The sequence below is a fragment of the Triticum aestivum genome, chromosome 5D, assembly GCF_018294505.1.
Source record: "Triticum aestivum cultivar Chinese Spring chromosome 5D, IWGSC CS RefSeq v2.1, whole genome shotgun sequence".
Lineage (NCBI taxonomy): Eukaryota > Viridiplantae > Streptophyta > Magnoliopsida > Poales > Poaceae > Triticum > Triticum aestivum.
Genome location: NC_057808.1, coordinates 303,537,773 through 303,543,292, shown reverse-complemented (window position 1 = coordinate 303,543,292; position 5,520 = coordinate 303,537,773).

Here is a 5,520-nt window from a genome sequence, read left to right as displayed (position 1 = left end):
ACACCTCCTGTTATTTTCCGGCGACGGCAGCCAAACCAGTCAACCCTCGTACTCTCCACCGCGTGGGCAGCCACTGCCGTGTCTTCCCCGGCTCTGTGTCGTTCCCTCCGTAGGCCTCGCCGTCGTCCACCGCCCTGGTGCTCTCGGCGCGGCGTGCTTAACGTGGTCAACGAACGACATCCATCGGAAGTGGACTGTATGTGGAGAGGCTGACAGCTGGGTCCACGGCCGCACACAAGGAAATGCCTCCTTATTACGCGCAAAATAATGATTCCTCCACCTGACATCTAGGACCCGCCGGAAGGGCCTCTATATTTTGCTAAAAAAAGTTCCCTCCGCTGACAGGTCGGACCCACCAACTATATCTTCGCACGCAAGGAAGTGCCTTCTTATTGCGCACAAAAAAAATGAATACCCCCAGCCAGCTGGGACCCACCATAGTGGGAGGCTGACTTGTGGGCCTACTAAGTTGACGGGGACGGAGGGCTTTGTCAACTTAGTCAATATATGAACGATTCTAGCTCCAATGACCGTACGATGTACATCCAACGGCCGTAGTGCTTCTTCAACCTCCGGTCTCCTTGCTCCAGCCACCCAAAGCAGCGCCAGTCGTGCCGCATGCTCCTGCCTCCCGTGGTCGGCTGTGCTGCCGCGGAGGCCTCACCGCCCCCATACTACTCCCACCGCTGGCCAGGCCATCCCTCCACCCACCCACACCCCCTGTTATTCTGCGGCGACGGCAGCCTCACACCGCAGCTGAACCAGTGAACCCTCGTACTCCTCTCCGCGTGGGCATCCACTGCCGCGTCTTCCCCGGCTCCGCATCGTCCCCTTCATAGGCCTCGTCGTCGTCCACCGCCGTGGTGCTCTCGGCGCGGCGTGGTCAATGTGGTCAACAACCGACTTCCATCGGAAGAGTACTGTACGTGGAGAGGCTGACAGCTGGGTCCACGGCGGCCGCAAGGAAGTGCCTCCTTATTGCGCGCAAAATAATTATCCCTCCACCTGACAGTAGGGACCCACCGGACGGGCCACCGTATTTCGCGAAAAAAAATGTTTCCGCCCTGACTGCTGGGACCCACCGGACGGGCCATCGTATTTCGTGAAAAAAATGTTCCCCCCGCTGTCAGCTCGGACCCACCGGAAGTGCCTCCTTATTACACACAAAAAAATGAATACTCCCACTGCTAGCTGGGACCCACCTTGGTGGGAGGCTGACTTGTGGGCCTACTAAGTTGACGGGGACGGAGGGCTTTGTCAACTTAGTCAATATGAACGATTCTAGCTCCAGTGACCGTATGAGGTCCATCCAACGGCCGTAGTGCTTCTTCAACCTCTGGTCTTCTTGCTCCAGCCACCCAAAGTAGCGGCGGTCGTGCCGCATGCTCCTGCCTCCCGTGGCCGGCTGTGCTGCCGCGGAGGCCTCACCGCCCCCTACAATGACCACCGCTGGCCAGGCCCTGCGACGACGGCAGCCTCACACCGCAGCCGAACCAGTGAACCCTCGTACTCCTCTCCGCGCGGGCTTCCACCGCCGTGTCTTCCCCGGCTCCGTGTCGTCCCCTTCCTAGGCCTCGCCGTCGTCCACCGCCCTGGTGCTCTCCGTGCGGCGCGGTCAACGTGGTCAAGGAACGACTTCCATCGAAAGAGTACTGTACATGGAGAGGCTGACAGCTGGGTCCACGGCGGCCGCAAGGAAGTGCCTCCTTATTACGCGCAAAATAATTATTCCTCCACCTGACAGCAGGGACCCACCGGACGGGCCACCGTATTTCATGAAAAAAAACGTTTCCTCCCTGACTGCTGGGACCCACCAGCTACATCTTCGCACGCAAGGAAGTGCGTCCAGGCAAAAAAAATGATTGGCCCCCTGACTGCTGGGACCCACCAGCTACATCTTCGCACGCAAGGAAGTGCCTGATAGTCGGGACCCACCTGGTCGAAGCGTACGTAGCGTTGTCATTCTGGTCGCGAACGTGTATGTACATACTGGTCGATGTAGAGGTGCGCACGTGTCGTAGTAGAGGCGCGCACGTAGCATGTACACGTACGTACAGCGGCCAGGGTGCAAGAAAGTAAATATGGCCACATACGTACACATGGGTGGTGTCTCGAACGCCTACTCGCGCATACGTATGGCCAGGGCTCGTGTACATGGCTGGGTCAAAACGGAGAAACGGCGTCGTCATCATGTTCATGGAGAGCCAACCGGCTGGGTCGGAACGGAATGCGTCGTCGTGTTCATCGGGAGGGCTTGGACGGAACATGCGATGGAAACGAGGCCTGGCGTCCCGCAGAACGGAGGAAACAGCCTTGTGCTCGACCGGCCACGTTCGAAACAGGATCCTGTTCATCGGGAGGGGTCTGGCGTACCGCAAAATGGAGGAAACGGACTTGTGTTGGACCTCCTACGGTCGAAACAGGGTCCTGTTGATCGGGAGGGGTGTGGCGTACCGCAAAACGGAGGAAACGGACTTGTGTTGGAGCGCTACGGTCGAAACGAGGGTCCTGTTCATCGGGAGGGGTGTGGCGTACCGCAAAACGGGACTCCATGGGATACTGTTCATCCCCACCGTCGACCTCCTCCAGCCTCCATGGGCTACTGTTCATCCACCGTCGACCTCCTCCAGCCTCCACCTGTGACTGTTCATCCACGGGCTCCTGTTCTCCACCGCGCGCTACTCCACCGACTATTGTTCAACCACCCCTCCACGGGCTACTATTCATCAACCCCTCTATCGTCTACTGTTCATGCAGCCCTCCACGGGGTCCTGTTCATCCAGCCCCAACCGGCTCGATCGATCGGGGTCCTGTTCATCCAGAGGCAACACCACGGGGTCCTGTTCATCCACCCCCACCGGGAACTGTTCATCCAAACCCCCCGCAACGCTCACTGTTCATCCAGAGGCAGCATCGATCGGCTTCCGTTAGCAGCAGTAGCGAAGGAATCGCTCGATCAGGTTCAGTTAACACCCATCGATCAATCGCTCCGATTCAGTAACACGTAGCCTGCAGTGCAATCGCTCGGGTTCAGTTAGAGCCCAACGCCTCGCTCGGGTTCAGTTAGAGCCCGACGCCTCGCACACACGCGCGTACGTGTATGAGAGAAATGTGCATCGCTCGGCCCCCGACCACCCACTGTAACCGGGAACTCGCCGAAATTTCCCTCGCCCTCGCTTCTACCACGGGTTTTTCCGTCATGGATGGCCCAAAGAATGTCATGCAGCTGCGTCTCTGGCCCGCCCAGGACGAAAAGCCCATTTTATGTCATGATTTTTTTCATAGAAGTAGGAGCCCACCACATCTATGATGATAACGGGTTTTGTCACAATTATCGTCATAGAAGTGTCATAAGTATGACAGAATTTTTTTTCGTTCGGCCCAAAATGTCACGGATGTGTCTTTTTTTTGTAGTGTAGTCCGCCTGTTCGCCGAGGAAGCGGCGCATCGGTGTCTATCATAGGGTTGTGGGGCGCAGGAGTTGCTTGCGCCCGATCTGGAGGTCGGCGGGGCTTGAAGGGATGGTCGGGGGGCGGTGCCAAGCACGGCGGTGCGGTGAGGTCGAGGGGAGGGCGGAGGCAGGGGACTGGGCCGGTGGTCGCTAGCGTTTCGAGGAAGATCGTCAACACTGACTGGCTGGAGGTAGATGAAGGCGATCTGCCCATTCTTTGTACATCGGATGGTGCGAAAAAAATGGACTAACCTATTTGTTTTCAGTCGACTGTTATTTTCATAGGACCACACCCTATGGTGTGCTAGAGGAGCATCTGCATTTCCCAGCCATCCCTGTGCTCATATTTCAAAATCCTAGAATCTAGTAATTTCGTGTGCCATGCATGTTGTAGAGCTATCATATGTCTCCCGTCATTTATTTCTCACCGACCTGCTATCTGCTACTTTTACACTGTACTACTTGTGCACACATTTCACCCATACTCACACTATTGTGTTTTTATGCATGGGTATTTCAGACTCTGACACAGTGTTGATGAGTACACAAAAGAAAAGACAGAAGTCGCTCCAGTGTAATTTGAAGATAAGCACTAAGCGTTTCAGTGCTCTAAAGGGTGAAGTGTCAGCAGATGGAGACAGTAAATGTAGCTCTGCAGTTGATGATCTCAATTGCCACACACAACCATCCCAGATGGTTGCTTTAACTTCATGCTATCAAATGTGGTTGCATGTTGCATATGGTGTCTAGCTTGTATTGCTTCCAATTTGGTTAAATTGCATCTGCTTACTTTACACATTATACCTTCGATAATGACATGCCTTCCTGTTTTTGATACATGCTACATATGTCTATTAACCATGTTCGTACATCAAACTAATGCTCTTTTGTATCCCTCATTAATCACTTATGATGAGACAGTCACCCCACTGGGTTACTGTGAGATGCGCTACTCATTTAAAGAGTGCAGGGTCATGCTCCCCACATGATTCTCAAGAAACAACAAGGCTAAATGAAAATAGTCAACGTAGCTCTCTAGTTGATGACCGCAATTCCCCTACAACACCATCGAAGGTGCTTGCTCTTACTTGGCAATCTGATATGTGGTTGCATGTTGCATATGGTGTCTACCTTGTAATGCTTCTAATTAGGGTAAATTGCATCTGCTTAGTTAACACATTGTACCTGTGAATATGACATGCCTTCATGTTTTTGGTACATACTACGTCTTTCTATTAACCATGTTCTTACATCATACTACTTTTCTTGTGTATCCCTCATCAATCACTTCTAACGAGACACCTTCAAGTTGACAGTGTAATATTGGTTGCATCTTGCATAGCATTTCAAACATGTATTGCCTCTAATTTGTTGAAGTTCCACTTATAATGAGACACATCTAACTTGGTAGAGTGATTTTGGTTGGATCTTTCATATGGTGTCTAGATTGCATGGCTTCCAATTTGTTAAAATGCCTTCTGATTAGCATTTCTCGTACATATTCCATCCTCCTACAATGTGGTTGCCTTACATAAAAGTTGTGTTCGTCAGTATCATGCATCAATGAATTTAGAAGTGCAAACTTCATTCCTTTTTCTTATGTGTTTACTTGACAAGGCAAAATCTAAAAGGATGGAGGCACGGAATGATGGTGGTCCTTTGGAGCAACCGAAACAGATGATCTCTGCAGATTCTCCTGCTACTCCTACTGCAGTGCAAGTTCCAAAACTTATCTCCCCTACTCCACAACCCCAGGTGCTTGCTCAAACATGGCAGTGTGATATCTGGTTGCATCTTGCATATGGTGCCTAGCTTGTATTGCTCCTAATTTGTTAAATTGCATCTCCTTAGCTTACACATTATACATGTGAATATGACACGCCTTCCTGTTTTTGGTACATACTGCATCTGCCTATCACACCAATGTTCTTACATCAAACTAATATTCTTGTGTATCCTGCATCTATCACTTATGATGAGACAGTCATGCCTGTGGGTTAGTATGAGACGCGCTACTCTTATAAAGAGTGGAGTTTCATCCTCCCCACATGATTCTCAAGAAACAGCAA